Source organism: Triturus cristatus, chromosome 11 (genome assembly GCF_964204655.1).
Source record: "Triturus cristatus chromosome 11, aTriCri1.1, whole genome shotgun sequence".
Classification (NCBI taxonomy): domain Eukaryota; kingdom Metazoa; phylum Chordata; class Amphibia; order Caudata; family Salamandridae; genus Triturus; species Triturus cristatus.
This window is the reverse complement of record NC_140594.1, coordinates 1,148,235,342-1,148,255,518: the sequence shown is the minus strand read 5'-3', so window position 1 is coordinate 1,148,255,518 and position 20,177 is coordinate 1,148,235,342.

Here is a 20,177-nt window from a genome sequence, read left to right as displayed (position 1 = left end):
CATAATATGTTGTTCTCCGGAAGGAGTAAGGTTGTTTTTACGTGATTTTAAAGGTCACTATGTGTCTAGAGACATGGATCCCCGACTACAGACTTTACCAGTACATCTATGGGCACAAGGCCCTACGGATGTTGGCTGCATGAACATTACACCCTATCGAGTCACACTGAAAGCAGGAGTGGTACTACCACGAATGCGACAATACAAGTTACCGCATGATGCTGTAGTGGCTTTGCTGAAAATCATTGATGAGCTGATTGCCCAGGGAGTAGTTGTAGAAACAGACTCCAATGTATGTAATTCACCGATAATTCCGATTCTTAAACGAACTGATCCTACTGCCCCACCAGTGTACCGATTGGTTATTGATTTGCGTGAACTAAACAAGTGCATTGTACCACAATTCCCTGTGGTCCCTGATATATCATCATTGTTGACAGCAATTGATTCCGAAGCAACATTCTTTACTGTAATCGATCTCAAGAATGTCTTTTTCAGCGTCCCAATAGATCCGGAAAGCCAATACTTGTTCGGATTCAGTTTAAATGGGCGCAGCTTTAAATTCTCACGCGCTCCCCAAGGATTCACAGAAAGCCCCAGCATCTACAGCCAAGCACTGAAACGAGAACTTGACAGTATCCACATGCCAGTCAATACTGCACTGCTTCAATATGTCGATGATCTGCTGATCACCGCAAGAAGCGAGCCAGAATGTGAAAAGGCTTCTCTGACAGTTTTACATTTTCTAGCCGACAAGGGGCACAAGGTGTCTCCTTCTAAGCTGCAATTCTGTGTCCAGCGAGTTGTTTATCTTGGTCACTCGCTGTCCAAGGAGGGAAGGCAGCTTACACCAGATCGCATCCAGTTAATTGCTAACATGTCAATACCCCAGACACAAAAGGAGGTGCGAGCTTTCATAGGCCTCACTTCATATTGTAGGCAGTGGATCCCTCAGTACGCATTTCTAGCAAAACCACTCATTCAGTTAACCACACAGGAGGCAGCCACATCGACTGTTCTCCCTTGGACTCAGGAACATACACAAGCTTTTGAAAGCCTAAAGGAAGCTTTATGTCAAGCACCTGTTTTAGCAACACCATGTTATAGCAAACATTTTACACTCTTTGTTACAGAACGCGAAGGTACTGCCTTGTCAGTACTCACTCAGGATCAAGCAGGATCACGCAAGCCATGTGCTTATTTTTCCAGTACATTAGATCCCGTAGCTCAGGCTTTGCCTGCATGCCTGAAATCAGTGGCAGCGACAGCTTTAGCAATCAGACAAAGCGATGCCATAGTATTAGGACACCCATTGACAGTACAAGTACCACATGCAGTAGAGGTTCTTGTGAACCGAACACAAACACAACACTTGACCATAGCAAGACTTACCGGTTATGAACTGACATTGTTTCAACCACACATAGAGATCCGACGGTGTAATACATTGAATCCTGCTACACTATTACCTGTAATTGGAACAGACCCACTAGCTCATGATTGTGTTGAAATCATTGAAATAAAGACGAAACCTAGACAAGACTTGACAGACGTTCCATTGTTAGATCCAGACCTGACGTTGTATGTAGACGGATCGTGCATGAGAACAAATACAGGAGATTTAGTGACCGCGTATGCAGTCACAACAGACACTGAAGTTATTGAGACAAATTGTATAGATACTTTGTCAGCCCAAGCAGCAGAACTTATTGCTCTAACACAAGCCTGTATTCAAGCCACAAATAAGAAAGTTAATGTATACACTGACTCACGTTATGCATTCGGAGTTGTACACGACTTCGGCGTGCTGTGGCGAGAGAGAGGTTATTTAACCTCCCATGGTGCCCACATTCAGCACGGACCCCTCATTCATGCTTTGTTAGACGCAATACATCTACCCACTGCTATATCGATTATGAAATGTAAAGCACACACGAAGGTTACTGATACCATTTCTCAAGGCAATGATTTAGCTGACAGAACAGCTAAACAGACTGCTCAGAATCGCACATTAGACATGACAAAGCCAATAGTTCAGACACCAACACAGTGTATGACAATTAAGGATCCCGCACTTGACGTAATTGACATACAGACACATGCCACAGCAGAAGAAATAAAGAAGTGGACTGAACTAGGAGGGATCCAGACAGATCAAGGATGGATGACGAAGGAGAAATCTGTATGGTTTCTCCCTGATTCCATGGTTCAAGCCATTATAGCTACAGTTCACAGTCCAGCACATTTAGGAGAGAAGGCTATGCTAGACAGCATTCAGCACATTTGGTTCAACAAACATTTACGAGCAGCAGCTAAACAAAAAGTTCGTACCTGTATGATATGTTGTCAGTTTAATCCAGGAAAGAGTGTTCCCGTAGAGCAGGGTGGATTTCAGCCTCCTGACCATCCTTTTGAAGTCCTCCAGATGGATTATATTCAGATGGAACGTTGTCGAGGATTCAAATATGTTCTCGTAGTTGTCTGCGCTCTCTCCCGTTGGACAGAGGCGTATCCCGTATCAGATTACACTGCCCCGACTACTGCCAAGCAGCTAGTTCGAGAATTCTTCCCACGGTACGGTTTACCACGTGTTGTATATTCAGATAACGGCCAGCCTTTCTCATCCGAATTAATGAAACATGTCTCGCTTTTGTTGGGATATCAGTGGAAATTCCACTGTGTCCGACACCCCGAGGCAGCAGGTCTCGTGGAACGACATAATCAACTTTTAAAAATCAGACTGTCTAAAATATGTCAGGAAAAAGGTGTGGACTGGATAGTAGCTTTACCAGTTGCGCTATTTTACATGAGGATGGTAGCACACTCTCGAACAGGGCTATCACCTTATGAGGTGATCTTTGGTAGACCACCGAATATGTGGGGGACGCCTATACCCCGTAAAATAACTGATGTTGACTGTAATATGCTGACAGATTACCTGGCTTCCTTGATGTCTGCACTACAATCTTGTCGTTCACAGGTAGTCGCAGCTTTTCCCGACAACACCGAGGTGAAACCTCATGATGTAATTCCCGGCGATTATGTTCTCGTCAGGAATTTTGATCGGAAAACCCAACTGGAGCCAAGGTGGAGGCTTCCTGAGTTGGTCCTGCTGACAACCAGAACAGCTGTGAAGATCGAAGGGAGAAAAGGCTGGGTGCATTCCAGCCATATAAAGAAATTTCATGGACTTCCTCCTGACACAAACAGTACTCCTCGTGTGTCTTCCCCCATTGACTCAAAGCTACCTTTGGCTGAGGCCAGTAGCACCGAACTCTATAAGCAGAAACTCAGGTCCAGATCCAAACTGTCGGACGATTTGATTGTTTAAGTCCTCTCCAAGGTGAAGCGGTTGAATCTGTCCCGACATGTATCCCTTAGGTCTGAATGATGTAGAGTCCAGAATCATAATGAAACGACATGCTTATTGTAAATTACTGCGTAGCCACTGTATTGTGACTTTATTAATTTTGTTTTCCTTGAGTTTTTTAATAGTTACTGCAAGCATATTGTTGCATATGTATTATCCTGTTTCTAAACGTGCTTTCAATATAACTGATGAACATTCTTTTAGTGAATTACCCCCACATGAGTTGTCCTATAGACTTGCGCTGCGCAACAACACCTTCATTAGTATGTTACATCATTCCCATCAGACTAGTAATGCCACCAATTGTTGGGTGTGTGGCCGACTCCCTCCCTATCAGAATAACAAAGGAGTTCTGCCTTTCTTTCCACATCCGTTCACACACAATGGCTCCTGTGGAGCATGGTTTAGTTTATTAAATTCCATAGACCCAGACACAGCAGTTTATCAACAACATTGGATATGGGGAAATCTGAATCTAGTTTTATTCAAAGTCTGTCACCCTAATAAGGAGGGTCACCCCAGTAGAACAGGAACTGATTTAGAAAATGAAGTGTATAAATTAGGTAATTTTACGCCTAATCTTATGATTTTGAATGTCAAAACCGAAGTTGAACTAATTCTGCCCACTATGTCAGTATTTCCAGTTAAGGGTGAATTATGTGTGAGAAAAGTTGGTTCCATACATATGGGCCACAGTAAATGCGTTACTACAGTAGAATATAGTGATCAAGGTAAATCTTCATTTAGAGCTTCTAGCCATTCTTACTTTATATGTGGTCAGACGGCATATATGCGTCTGCCTCTAGATTGGGATGGTACCTGTTACATAGCATTCCTTTTGCCACCTGTTTTTCTAGCTCCCCCTGATTATTATCGAAATGTTCATTTAGTACACAATAGAGAGCGAAGAGATCTCCCAGTTGTCGATTATACTGAGACGGCATGGGACAAGTATGTAGATTTCAATAAAGGTATCTTTCCCTATATAGGTACAATATCAAATAGTAAGCTGATACGCAGACTAACCAAGACTCTTGAAGCTGTAGTAAACGAGACTATAGCCGCCCTAGGCAATCTGACAGAAGAACAATCAGTGATGAGAATTGTTGTTCTCCAGAATCGTCTTGTCCTTGACGTCATCCTGGCCGATAGGGGCGGAGCTTGCAGGGTCATCGGATCCAGCTGCTGCATATTTATACCAGAAAATTCGCCATCTGTATATAAAGCTATAACACGCCTTCATAAGATTGTGAGCCAGATACACGAGAATCCAGGCACTTGGACGTGGTCCGGGTGGTTTTGGAGTGTGATATCAGCCTGGGGATGGAGAGTTCTATCCTTCCTAGGTATTGGCCTTCTTATGCTTTTCAGTTGTTGTTTATGCCTGCAATGTGGACCAGCGATTTGTGGTCTGTGTGCCACATCATGCATTCCATATCACAGTTCTCGTTCAAAACACCGGAAGAAGAAGGAAGAAGAAATGATGCTCCATGAGCAAATCGATGGAATGATGAAGATTGATATCTCTTAAAGGGCAAGTAGGGGACAAGGAGGGAATGTGGAAATGTGGATTTTCCTGATCAGTTATGTCCCCTATCTTGGACCCCAACGGTTCTATATGCATGTTACAAATACATGTATGTTCCCTCCAGTTCCAGTTTCTAAGAACGCAAATATATGTGTGTCTACCGTCGACATGTTCTCTGTCAGATCCGCCATCAATGGGCTGGATATTCGATTCCTAAGTATGAAAGGCCACCGACTTTATATGGCTAAGTTACTCCATTTTTACAGTTCAGGCAAGTAGGCCCGATTCTGTCCTCAAAGCCTTTCCCTGCTCTCTGTCTCTGACAGCTTCAGCTTGAGCTCGCATCTGTATCCATGAACTTTGTCCTACTCCCTGTGCAGCTAACGGTGCCTGCCTCGGCCAGTTTTCGCCTGCCTGCCAAGAAGCTGTATTTCACCTTCGAATTATCTATCTTGCTCTTCAGCCGATGCATTCCTGTCTAGTGATTTAGGTAAACATTTCCTTTAGCTCACAAGCAAAGGACTCAGCCTTTCCGTCCTCCTGCAAGTGATTCATAGCCCTGCTGCCATGGAAAGTTTTCTGCCTCTCGCATCTCATATAGACACTTAGGCGTTTGTGCACGCACACAGTCAGTATAGACTAGATTCTGTCCGAGAGTCCCTCCTTGTGGATAACATAGTTCTTTAAACATAGGATGTTAGATATGATTTGGGATTAGGTTGACTTGACCCCCCAGACTTCTCGTCTCCACATGTAGAGCTAAATGTCAAGTCCCTTCACCCCCTAGTTGCACGTCACTCACACGTCATGCTGCTGCGCGCGCATCTATGCCAAGTATTATCTTATAGATCCACCTATGTCTGATAATCCTAACCAATCATGTTTCTTTTATTCCTTATTACGCCTAGTTTCGATTACGTACCTGTTATGTCACTTTTCTTATCAAATGTTACGCCTTCTACATTCGTTTCATTGTAATGTACTTATTATAAAAATACATGTCTGTCAATAAAGTATTGTACTTCACTCCCTGAACCCTCGTGGTGACGGAACCTGAAGGCCGCGACTCGAGTCGGCCATTTTGAGTGGAATAAAGCCCATTTAGAAAACCTCTTATACCACGGATTCTGCCTCTTGTTATTTTGAGCTATTTTATTTTATTTTAAGATTCCGTATGAAATTCAGTCCGGTAAAGAAGATTTTATTTACCACATATTAAGGATGTGTAACTTTACTGAGAACTAAGATTTTATTTACCACATATTAAGGATGTGTAACTTTACTGATTTTATTTACCACATATTAAGGATGTGTAACTTTACTGAGAACTTTTGTAGAATGCTAGCAATGATATATCGAGAACCAAGAGCCAGGTTACTGGTGAACCGTAATCTCTCTATGCCCTTCAACATCTCAAAGGGAACTAGAAAAGGATATCCTCTATCTCCTCTGCTTTTGAATTTGTTCATCAAACCACTGGCAACTAAGTTCAGAAAAGAAAATGGTATACCTCTTTTTAGGTATAAGGGCTGGGAGAAAAAGTTGGCCTTATATGCAAACAATCTAATGGTATACACTTCAGACTTGGAAGATTTGGTTCCGTTGATAAACGATTTAACGTCACAGTTTGGTTGCATTGCAGGATATGCAGTAAATGAGGCAAAAACAGAGATATTGGCCAGGATCTCAGACATGAATCACAATACTGTTAAAAGAGAGATGAGATATTTAGGCATCAGGATTACACGGAATATTGAGAAAATCCCGGTAGTAAACTTTTTCAGGGTATTGAAGGAAACATATAATTTAATGTTAAGTTGGTCACACTTAACGCTGATGATTCTTGGAAGAGTGAACCTGGTAAAAATGTCAATTCTCCCTAAATTTACTTTCCTGTTCCAGACAATCCCTCTAAGTTTTAAAGAGGAGTGGCTCAAAAACATGCAGGCTAAGATTAGTAGCTTTATCTGGGCCTCAAAAGGTTCTCGGATTGCCTGGAAAAAGCTACGAAGGAAGAAAGACAAGGGGGGTGTGTGTCTACCTGACCTTTCCTACTATGCATGGGCATTTCCGTTAAGGAATGGCAAGATGCTTCTAAATGAAGACCCAGTTAAATGTTTGCAAGCAATCGAAGATATGTCTCATCAGTATCGCAAACGGGGGTATCCAGAAGAAATATTAGCAACTGCAAGAATGAAGGTTCAACACATGGATAGTAAGAATATATTAGCATGGGCCATTAAAAACCCTACTAAGAGAGAGGTATGTGTTTTGAAATTTTCCACAGATGTACCAGCCATCAAACAGAGCATTTTACGTAGATGGGAAATCATTGAACAGGAACCAGATTTCAAGCACGTGTTTCCTTCCAAACATCTATTTGCGCACTCGAGGGCAAAAAAAATCAGCGGTAGTTTTTTAAAAGAAGTACAGCGCCAAAACAAACACTCCAAACAACAGGGATGAGAAAATGCTTCAATTGTAGTCACTGTGGCAATGTCATTGTAGGGAACACATTTATTCACCCTCATACAGGGAGGAAGATGAAATTGACACACACATCGGACTGCAATTCAGATATGGTAATCTACGTCTAAGTGGACAGAACATCACAAAAAATTAAGACGCATTACAGAACATAAAAGTATGATCAGAAAAGCTAACACAAACTCTTGTTTAGCCACACACTAGTTGGAGAAAAAAAAACACTATACTACAACTCAGATTCACTATTCTTGATAAAATACTTTCTACTCCACATAGAAACACCAATCAATTGTTAGCACAGAGAGAAACAATTTGGATTAAATGCCTGAACTCCTTAATACGGCATGGGTTAAATGACAAAATTGAAATGGCTTGTTTTCTGTGAACCATAGGAAATTAGTCAGGAGTAGTCTTGAGGTTACACTGTGGGTACCGGGTGTACTACTCTTAACATGGAGTCATCATGCACTGTAGTAGTTTTTTTTAGTAACCTCAATTGACAACATTTTTTAATGTATTATGTTTTCTCCCTTGTGCATGGGAATACCCTGTTCTCACCAACTGCAAATGTGGATGACCAAAATTATTTTAATGGAACGCAGTGACTTGCAAGGGTGATGGGTCCTGTGTTGGGTTATATACTAGTTCATCACACATTCTTTTATTTTTTGTATTTTATTCTTTCTTCAAGTGGTATTTATGGGCTATCGCCCAATATTTCTATTGCATAGCATCACACAATCATCGAATTTAGGAGAGTCTGTTTTCAGTTTTCATTTTGCACCACTTGAAGACAGAACACACGCATTCACATAACACGCAATTAACCTAGCAAGATCGGGCACTCATCTCAAGTCATTCTGGCGTTAATACGAGAGACACAGTTGCGCTTTGATTTGCAGTAAGTACGATAATCTTGCACTAAAAAACTTACGGAACGGACAACTGGGTCACGTTATTGTTCTGAGCTTCTTGTCTGTTATTTAGGAATAGGCAATAAGACGGATGTCGACGTGTTTGCTAACAGTTGCTGACCTAGTAAGTTTATCTTGCATGCAATTCACATAACAACACGCTAAGCGTTATAGTCACTCGGATGGGTACTCGTGCTGTTTTACAGAGTTTGCTACATCTTTGAATCAGCTGAATTATGTAACGCCTAGGTAGGATCAGCATTTTGGGTGTAATTAATTTGCTTTGCACATGGTATTGACACATCGCGAGACACTTCTCACTCGGGTTATAAGGTTAGCAGAGTTGGAGTTATGGATACACGTTGTGTTTAATGAGTCTATGTTGGATATCCTTTTGAGTAGGCATGATATAGCAATACCATGGGCACTTTGGATTTGCACTGTAAAGAGTAAGACACAAATAATCTTGGACAACTGCATTAAGGACCCCGGTCTAAATCCACAGGGGATGGGAAAGCCCATTATGTTTTTGAAAACGTCCTGGTCTGGATGTATGCTTGAATACATTTATTATCTGTCATCTGTAGAGCTCCCCTGATGGAGGGACTTCCCGAAATGCAATGGGAACACGGCAATGGATGCACTACAAAGATGAATTGCCTGTAACACAATGTAATGAGAAGACTGTATCATGTGCATTGTAAGATTAAAACTGCAATATTAGAAAATAATGATCATGAACTAAAAGATAAAGCATGGAAATAAATTACAACAAAATTGTTTAATAATATAGATTAAAGAACATTTACTTTATTGTTGAACCTTAAGGGCATGTGTTGTGTACCTTGAAGTGTTGAAGTACTGGGTATTTTAGACCCAGCGGTGCAGGGGCACACACCCTATGACTTCTGGGTTCACCCTGTTCCAGACCTACAGAAACACAGCGTCTTCTGGGTGAAGTCAAAGATCGTTTATTGGCTGCAGACCAATTACAGGTATCCTAGAAGTACAACAGCGTGTATGTTCTCAGGAGACTGCTGAAAATCATAGAAACGGACTTCATCTTAAATACACTTTTCCCTGCCTCAAGCATACATTCCTAGGTTTTATGATACGGCAATATACAAGTGTACATTACAAAGAAAAGGCAGAGTCATGATGACCATCCCACATTCCAGTTCGGCCAGCCCACAATGATTTACACAGTAAGGTTCAGATCCCACATTTGATATCAATAGGCCCCAATAAAACACGGGCAGCTCCTGTTTTGGGAAACAGGTCATAAAGCAGGAACAGTCAGGTGTGAAAGAGATTAGCCGGAGGCTCGTGTAGAATGAAAGGGTTTTATGATGGGTCAAACCCTGATGCTAATCACAGGTGGACGGAGGAAGGGGAGCTCGTGAGACCAGTTTGACCTGGGGCAGCAGAGCCAGCTGCCCAGGTCACAGAGAAGTCACGGGAAAGCACATGTACTGTAAGGCCCGTTTCTGCTCCATTATAGCCTATGTGAGGGCAATGACAAGATGGCCACCGCTCTCAAAAATGGAACCCGCGTAGTGAAGCAGAATAACGTGTACACAGTGCATTCATAGCTAGAACGATATATAAAGCACTCGTACATACAGCATTAATCATTTGCGGTTCGCCAATACCAGGATAGACAGGGGTAGGGCCCTGTCCCCTACGCGGTCAAAGAGATTAAAGTACGACAGACCCTCCTTTTGCCCTTACATAGGCAATCACTATACTCATCTTAATCCGAGTCCAGGTCAATGTTCACAAAGTCATGGAGATGTTGCTGTAGCATCATCCTATTACTTAGTTCATCCCTCGATACAGGTTTCCTTACACATAAGGTAGCACAGAGGCCACATATCGCAGGAGCACACTGTATGCACAGACAGAACAGGAAAAGAATGGCTAAGATCATTCCAATGACCATCAGAACTTTCCAACCCCAGGCAGATATCAATTCCCAGAACCACCCCACCAGTGACCATTCTCCCTTATCCACGTGTATGGATTCAGATATCTTATGGAGTTTGGAGATGGCTTGATAGACTGTTGGAGCGTTATCTGGTATGAAAATGCAGCAACTAGATTGGATAACCTTACATACCCCACCGCGGTCTGCAAGAATAACGTCTAGAACCATGCGGTTCTGCAAAGTCATAAGGCGATCCGCTTGGAGCTCAGCGGTCAGATTACCAAGGGCACCAGCCGTTACATTTACAGTGGATTCAACCACACGTGTCAGTTGTCTCAGGTTCCTACTATTCACCATAGGTCCCCAAAACGGCAGGAAGCCCAAAAAGAAGTCTCCTGCTTCCTGACCGGCAGTATCCTCCTTACTAATCACACCTCTCACAACTCTGGTCTTGTGATAATCAGAGGCAGCAGTAAATGTAGGCGGTAGCAAGTTCGCAATATAACATGTGCCCGAGAAATCAGGGGGCAACCATGTATATGCTCGGTCATTGCAGATGAAATATGTGCCCTTGGCAGCCAAAAATGCAGGGGAAAACTGTGACGGGAAGGTGTACGTTTCTGTACAGTCACTTCTTCCCAGTTGAGCTCTAGGATTCTGACCATTACCCTGTAAGCAGAACCGACCTATGTGGGGTACGACCCAGATTGGAGATGAGATTTTTCGCTGTCTTTCACCCAGACTAATACTATACCCCGTCGCGTTCCATCCTACATAAGGTCTCAATTCTTCTTTGGGAATGGATGAGTATGCATCAATATCTCTACTCATGTCGGCAACTCCTTTCATCAAAGCCTTATTATTGGTGATAGGTCTGATGGAACGCGGTTGGCGAGGGGAGTACGTATCTAGAGCATAGAGAAACATGGTCTGGAATGCCCATGACGATCCATTGTAACTAAAGGGCAGCACCAAATAGGGAATACCCTTGTTAATGGTATGTGGCATTAACCCACACACCCAGCAATTGGTTGTGTTCATTACTAGTTGGTGCTGGTGCAAAAGCTGGATAAACGAGTTATTTACGAACTCGGATCGTCTGGTCTGTTCGTGCTCAGGCAGAGGGTGAAAATAGTGAGAGGAGGCAGTAGAAAGAGGTATAGGCTGTACAGTGGGCGCAATGGTCTTTTGAGAAGAGAAAAACACAAATCCTACGATGAACATTATTATACTACACAGCGTAAATAGGCACAGAAATACAAAACATTTACTTTTTACAATTCTACATATCCTTGCTTTAGAGTCTATGTCTTCAACGGGTCTCTCCATCTTAAGAAACTCCATCCTCTAAACGGGCCGCTCGCGGCGGATGAGTTTCTTCTGCTAAGGAGTACGCCTGTCAGTCCAGGGAAACGCCCTAGACCAACCAGAACCGTTGACCTAACGTCTTCGGCCTGTACCCCAAAGTCTTGACACCGCGACCCTGCGGCTGAACCCGGATGGTGGTTCGAAAAACAAAAATCAAGAAAGTCCTTCAGATGGGAGAGCCAAAAATGTCAAAAAGGGAATAGTAAAGAAATCTTTATTTGTCCATGGGCCTTGGTCTCAAACTATAGCGGAGACGGCCAGGTGCTGTTTTGTCTTGGAACAAAAGTTCAGGCTCAGTGGTGTCCAGTCGATTTGATGGTGGCACAGCTTCTTGCAGAATATTGTCACTCTCTTGGTCTGAAACTGTGCCTCTTATGCGTGCGTTACTGAATGGTACAAAACGAGGTACAATGTCTGTCTCAGAGTCGGCAATACCCTCCTGGACCCACCGGTCATATGGCAAAGGCAAGGTGACTACTTTGCAGTGGGTGCCATGGATCCAGTGCTTCTTCCCTTTTACTCGCACCGCTGATCTCGTTGATAAAAGCACAAGGTGAGGGCCGGTCCAGCGAGGCTCGTCGTTGCTCTTGCGCTGGAAGTTTCGGACCAGGACCCACGAGCCAGGGTTGATAGGGTGTCCAGGAGGTTCAGAAGCTTGGGGAAGAGTATCATGTACCTGTTGGTGCAAAACACGCAGTTTAACAGTCAAATCATACAGGTAATCGAGTAGTACTGGATGCTCAATCTCACTAAATTTCGGACTAAGTCCCACTCGTGAGTGTATGGTCATTCTGGTGGACAGGAGTGCTAAAGGCAGAGCAGCAGGCCATTTAAGACCGGTGCTCGCCTGAATTTTGGCCAGTTTGAGCTTTAAGGCTCCATTGTAGCGCTCTACTAGTCCGGCTGATTGGGGGTGATTCGCAGCGTGGAACTTTTGCTTTATGCCTAAACCTTCACATACATTCTTCATCACTTTACCCACGAACTCACTTCCATTATCACACCACACCATTCTTGGCATTCCAAACCTGGGGAAAAATTCTTTCACAAGGGCTTTGGCTGTGGATAGGGCAGTGTTATCTTTCAGAGGATAAGCCTCTATCCATTTTGAGAAAGCACAAACAACCACCAGTACATATTTCAGGTTGTTGCATCTTTCCATGTGAATAAAGTCCAGCTGCAAAACTTCGAATGGGCATGATGGGGGTGCAAAGTGACCAGCTGGAGTTGGGGTTCCCCTACCAGGGTTGTATTTCAAGCATATCATGCAATTCTTGACCACATTCTCTGCACACTTGGGAATTCCAGCATTCTGCCATACTGGGGCCAACAACTTACAAATTCCTTTCGTACTGATATGTGCCATTCCATGTGCCATAGTAACCACTGGGAGCACATATGCGTCAGGTAGCAACCATCGCCTATGTTCTGTCAGATCAATCCAACAACCATTCTCATCCAACTTACCCATACTTTCTCTCCACTTGCTTAGCTCTTTCTCTGTGGCCTCAGCTTGAAGCGACTTCACACTGTCTATTGTGTTCTCACACATTCCAACATCATCAACCCATCTTGCGGGGCCTGCAACATACATTCTAATCTTCACATTCTGTGCTGTTTCTTTCGCGGTCTCATCAGCAAACGCATTCCCACGTCCAACATCATCTGTGATTTTCCTGTGCGCACTGCATTTTATGATCGCAACTTGCAACGGTAGGGTCAGTGACTCAAGGAGATCATTCACCAACTTGCCATTCTGAATTTTAGCTCCATGCGACGTCAGAAACCCACGCTCTTTCCACAGTCGCCCAAAATTATGAGCCACGCCAAAGGAGTACTGGCTATCTGTGTAAATATTCACTCTCATTCCTTCAGACAACACGCACGCTCTCGTGAGGGCGAATAATTCTGCTGCTTGGGCCGAATTATGTGGCACTCGTGCAGTTTCCACGACCGTGTGTAAAGTCGTGATAGCATATGCAGCAGTCGTATCACCATTAGGGAGCTTGAAACACGAACCATCCACCCATAAAGTGCCATCACACTCAGTCAGGGGAGTATCTTTTAGATCTACTCTCCCTTTCGTCTCTTCTTCTGTTCTGAACAGACAGTCATGTTGCTCAATCTCATCTGAGTCTGCTGGAATTGGCAATAACGTAGCTGGATTCAGCGTACTGCATCTCTTTATGTGTATGTGATTTGCTAACAGTGTAAGCTCATAGCCTGATAATCGCGCACTAGTCAAGTGTTGTGTCTTGGTCCTATTTAATAATGTGTCTACAGCATGTGGAACCATAACGATCAATGTGTTGTCCATTACCAAACCAGCAGATTGTCGGATAAACATCGCTGCAGCAGCTGTCGCTCTCAGACAGCTTGGCAATGCCCTCGCTACAGGGTCCAAGGTGGATGAAAAATATGCGCATGGGCGCGGTCTGTCGCCAAAGGACTGTGTTAACACTGACAACGCACATCCATCTTTCTCGTGAACATACAACGTAAAAGGTTTGCTGTAGTCAGGAGTACCCAACACAGGAGCTGAGCACAATGCATTGCGCAATTCCACAAAACTTTTCTGGCACTCTTCAGACCATGGGATAGGATTCGGTGTGTCTTTGCATGTTAAGGCTAACAAAGGTTTTGCCAACAAGGAAAAATTAGGAATCCAATGCCTACAGTATGAGGTAATGCCCAAGAAAGCACGTACTTCTCTCTGTGTTCTTGGCACACTCAACTGTGCAATGGCTTGAATTCTTTCTGGGGTCAGTTTCCTTCCCTCCTTCGACAAGAGATGACCTAAGTAGGTCACTTCTTGTCGACAATATTGCAGCTTAGAGAGAGAAACTTTGTGATGGAAAGCAGATAAATGGCGCAACAATGACAATGTGGCTTCTTTACAGATGTTTTCAGTATCCGCGGCGATTAGTAAATCGTCCACGTATTGAATCAGAATAGCGCCACTAGGTAAAACAAGTGCATCAAGCTGCGCTTTCAAAGCCTGACTGTATATGGATGGACTCTCACAGTAGCCCTGGGGAGCACGTTTGAAGCGGAAGCTTCGGCCCCCCAGACTAAAACCAAAAATATCTCTGCTCTCCTTTGCAATTGGGATGCTAAAGAAAGCATTCTTTAAATCGATCACTGAAAACCATGCAGCAGAGGATGGAATCATCGTTAACAAGGCAGTTATATCGGGGACAACCGGAAACTGTGGTACAACAATCTTATTAACCTCTCTAAGATCAATCACAAATCTGTAAACAGGTGGCTGTGAAGGGTCCGTTCGTTTTAAGACAGGTAAAATCGGACTATTGCAAACGTTGCCTCTTGTTTCTTCAATCACACCCTTATTAATCAAGTCGCTGACAATGTCTAACAATGCTTTCTGGCCTTCATTAGAGATCTTGTACTGGGGAATACGTGGCAGTCTGACATTAGCCTTTAAAGTCACCACGTATGGCGGTATCTCCAAGAGGCCCACATCATTGGGACCAGTAGCCCAAAGGGCATCCGGAAGGGATGACAATTCAGGTGGCATTGTATTTTTAGACAAGTACATTGGGGAAATCACTTTCTTGCCTAATGTAAGTTGTACTCCTGAGGGAGAACAATACAGTGTAGCGTGCAATCTCTTCAACAAATCTAATCCTAGCAAATTCTCACCACAACCTGTCGTCAGAATCAGGGGTGCTTTCAGCTCGCAAGGCCCAATAGAAAGTGACATGGGACTAGAAATCGGGTTCCTAACAGGGGTGCCAGAAAAACCTACTGAAACATTTATATCGCCAGACAAAGGTGCGCCAGGGAGTTTTGAATGCATGATTGAACTCTTTGCAGCACCAGTGTCTAGCAGAAAGGGCTCCGTTACATTTGCTGTAGTTACCTTAACATACGGTCCACTCTGATCCACTGGCACTGAAACAACTCCCTCTCTCTGTCTACGACTATCCTAGTAGTCATTACTTTCTGCATCACCGTCCTCTGCATAATAATCATTATTATAATACTGAGCCGTATTACTAGTCGCGTTAGCTTGCTGGTCAAAACTATTGATGGTATTTTGAGGCGGCAGAGGACGCGCGTTCTGGGGAGCATTTCCACGCCCTCTGCCTCTAGGAGCTTGCTGACCACCCCTACCTCTTGCGCCATACGCATTACCGTTCCGCTGCATTAATTTAGGGCAACTATATTTAAAATGACCTTCCTCTTTACAGTATGAACATTGGTTGGGACCTACAGGGACACATGGTTGATAATACCCATTCATTTGCTGACTGTTCTGAAATTGTTGGGGTTGGTGATAGACACCTTGGGGTTGCCTATAATTATTCTGACCTCCACGTGGCGGATAGGCCTGCTGCAAAAGGACCTTCGTCTTTAGTTCCTTCGTTTTCTTTTCTGTTCAATCTTTTTCATCTTTATCTCTGTTCTCGTAATACTGTGCAGTAGCCAGTATTTGCGCTGAAGAGGAAAGAGCCCAAGAACTTTCTGAATCTTTTAACTTTTTACACAGGTCAGGAAGTAGATTCTGCACAAACTTATCCACAAATAACCGTTGGCCACCCTCAGTACTCATATCTTGCCCACTGTGGTCAACAAACGTTTCTTCAAACCTAGTAAAGAAGTCTGACACTGTCTCATCTTTCTTCTGCTTGCATGCAGATAACTTGTCCCAATTTACGCGCATCGCGGGCATTATTGTCTTCATATACGTGATGATTCTACCAGGCAGTTCTGCTACTAAAGGCTCAGGTTTCGCACCACCAGTTTGTCTAGCATCAGCAGCGATGATGTTAGCCCATGTGTCTCCTAGTTCTGCAGCATGATCCGTATTACGTATGGATCCCCACAAAGGCTGTGGAACCACATTCCCAAACAGCATATCTACATCAGCCAGATTCATTACACAAGATTCTGCAGTCTGTGACAACTCCTTATAATAACCAGTAGGGTTTTTACGGGATCAGGCAATGACTGCTTAAGTGCTAACACCTCAGATCTTTTCCATGGAACATGCACCCAAATACGCTGGAAATGTGCTACAACAGGTGGATTAGCATTTGCATCAGCGGGTCTCCAAACTGGGGGAACCTCACGCATCGGATATTGGCGTGCTTTTACCCTCTTTCCCACAGAAACATCAGGTTCAAACAACGACTGTTGACAATCATCATTCCTGAAGGACAATACAACCGCAACTGCTTTATCTACCTCGCGATCCACAATTATACCAGTTCCAAAGTCAAACCTCACTCTACACAACTCCTGCGGGCTCGGGTCTTTACCACTATCCTCCAATTCTTCACAGAGAATTTTGCACATATCTCTGTTTTGGGGCATCCCACTGATGAAAAACGTTGACAACTGATTCCACATCATACAGTGAAGGGAAAACAATCCATCTACGCGCCATACTATCTATTACCTTTTTCTCATCAGGGTTAGGCAATTGACTACGCAGTTGCTTACGCTGTAAACCAGGAGTCGCACCAGATGACTCAAAAAGAGGCGACATTAACGTAGTAACCACATTAGCTAAGCGCTGTCGCGCTGAAGGAGAAGCTGAAGCGAGAACAGGGGGAAAAACAGAGGGGAGAAAAGAGGATGCAGAAACAGGTACTGGAGTGGTGGAAGGAAGAGTGTCAGGGGAGGCAGCTGCTGAATTAGGCAAAGTCGCAGGAAGCGCGGGGGCAGTCGGGAACACAACTGGCGGCCCTTGAGAGGGCTGCGCTATATGGACAAGAGCCGGCTGCGCAGCAGCTGGCGGTAGCGGCAAGGCTTGCTGTATATTAACTGGAGGTGGCATATTCACAAGTTGGGGAGGTGCCGTGACATTTTGAGCATACGGGGGTGGTGAACTCAACAAATGCGACATCAGGGGATCTTTCTCATTTTCTTCTAACTCATTCTGCTTAGAGTGTGATAAGGCTGGGTAACATTTGTCGATCCCTAACTTCCGCTGCCTGTGCAATTGCTCATTCATCTGCTCCTCCTCATTATCTTTAAATTGTACAGCTGCTTGCATTACTGTCATACCTCTCTCCCTTTTATTCTTTTTCGCTAGCTTAATTTCCTTCTGTTTGGCTTCTTTTCGCCATAAGCGGAAAGAGTCAAACATCGCCGGCCGGGCTTTCTTTTTGAACAATTTAATTTCTAAATTATCTAAAATATCGGTATCGAAACTACCATTTTGGGGCCATTTTAAAACACCGTCTTTCCTGGTGTAGTGGATCCACACTTCGTTATATGCAATAGGGCCTACGCCATGTTTTACATAGAGCTCATAAGTTGGAGTTCCAACCGGAGGGACCGGGCATGATTCTTCCAGCTGGAAATCTTTTCCACAACCCAAACAAAATATTCTACCAAATATTCTAGAACCAGGCATCTTTGCTCACTAGTCTAGATCCAAACGTCAAAGGATTATCAATTACGATAGTCTCGTGAATACACGAGTCCTCTGGCTTTGGCGTTTGCAAACTCCAAATTACCAAATCAAACGATCCCGAGGGATACCAAAACAAATGGGAGACGCTCCACTTTTACTTAACTGAATATTGCTGATCGATGGCGTCACCAGATGACTCTCTCGATTCTTTCGCTCTCTCAAAACTCGTCAAGGGTCCAAAACAGGTCGATTAATCAGGGCAGCAGTCCTTCGTAGCCGTCGGGACGCGGAGAACCTCGCAGAAAAGACTTTCGGACCACGTCGACATGCAGGGGTCGATGAAGTGGCGGCCTTCCTCCGGAATTTCCACACGAAGCTCCTCACGAACCTCTGGCTTGGACTGGTACCGCTGAAATCATCCCGAGTTGGGCGCCAAACTGAAGTACTGGGTATTTTAGACCCAGCGGTGCAGGGGCACACACCCTATGACTTCTGGGTTCACCCTGTTCCAGACCTACAGAAACACAGAGTCTTCTGGGTGAAGTCAAAGATCGTTTATTGGCTGCAGACCAATTACAGGTATCCTAGAAGTACAACAGCGTGTATGTTCTCAGGAGACTGCTGAAAATCATAGAAACGGACTTCATCTTAAATACACTTTTCCCTGCCTCAAGCATACATTCCTAGGTTTTATGATACGGCAATATACAAGTGTACATTACAAAGAAAAGGCAGAGTCATGATGACCATCCCACATTCCAGTTCAGCCAGCCCACAATGATTTACACAGTAAGGTTCAGATCCCACATTTGATATCAATAGGCCCCAATAAAACACGGGCAGCTCCTGTTTTGGGAAACAGGTCATAAAGCAGGAACAGTCAGGTGTGAAAGAGATTAGCCGGAGGCTCGTGTAGAATGAAAGGGTTTTATGATGGGTCAAACCCTGATGCTAATCACAGGTGGACGGAGGAAGGGGAGCTCGTGAGACCAGTTTGACCTGGGGCAGCAGAGCCAGCTGCCCAGGTCACAGAGAAGTCACGGGAAAGCACATGTACTGTAAGGCCCGTTTCTGCTCCATTATAGCCTATGTGAGGGCAATGACAAGATGGCCACCGCTCTCAAAAATGGAACCCGCGTAGTGAAGCAGAATAACGTGTACACAGTGCATTCATAGCTAGAACGATATATAAAGCACTCGTACATACCGCATTAATCATTTGCGGTTCGCCAATACCAGGATAGACAGGGGTAGGGCCCTGTTCCCTACGCGGTCAAAGAGATTAAAGTACGACAGTGTGTGACAGGGTTTATACATACTGTTGTAAACACAGGGCTGTGTGCCATATTGATTCTTTGAATTCCTCTACACCAAGACATGCAGCCTGCAATGGCAGAGAGCATATCCTTGGTGAGCGGTCCTCAAGGCGGAAAACCTAGTGCCGCAACCCCAGAGTACCCTCTTCAGTACCCATTCCCTAGGTTCCAGGGGTACCTGTTAATAGGGACGTACAGGCGTAACTGAAGTTTTGCCAATTGTGGTCAGGTTTTTGGAAATAGACCTTGCACTGGTAACCTGGTTAGCAGGGGCCCAGTGCACTAACAGTTCAAAACACATCAGACATCAGGCACAGTCCTGCACCCAAGCAGAAACTCATGCATACACTAACACACCCAGGCAGACACCTATGCATACACTGAAACACCCAGGCAGACACTGATGGATACACTAACACATTCAGGCACACACATATGCACACACTGACACACCCAGGCACAAACTGCTGCATATACTGACACACCCAGTCACCCACTGATGCATACAGTGATACACCCCGGAACACTTTGATGCATACAGTGACACACCCAGTCACATGCTGATGCATACACTGACACACCCAGGCACACACTTATTTTAACATGAAAAGTAACAGACGTGGGGGCATATTATCAAGCACGGCGTTAAAATTATCGCCGCTTTAGCGGCAGAAAACTGCTGCTAAAGCGGCAATAATGAGCTTATAATATGCCGCAGAGAATTTCAATAGAAGCCCATGTTGACACCAGAACATGGGCTTCTATGGGAATTCTCAAGGGCATATTATCAAGCCCATTATCGCCGCTTTAGCGGCAGTTTTCTGCGGCTAAAGCGGCGATAATTTTAACGCCGTTTCTTGATAATATGCCCCTTAGAGT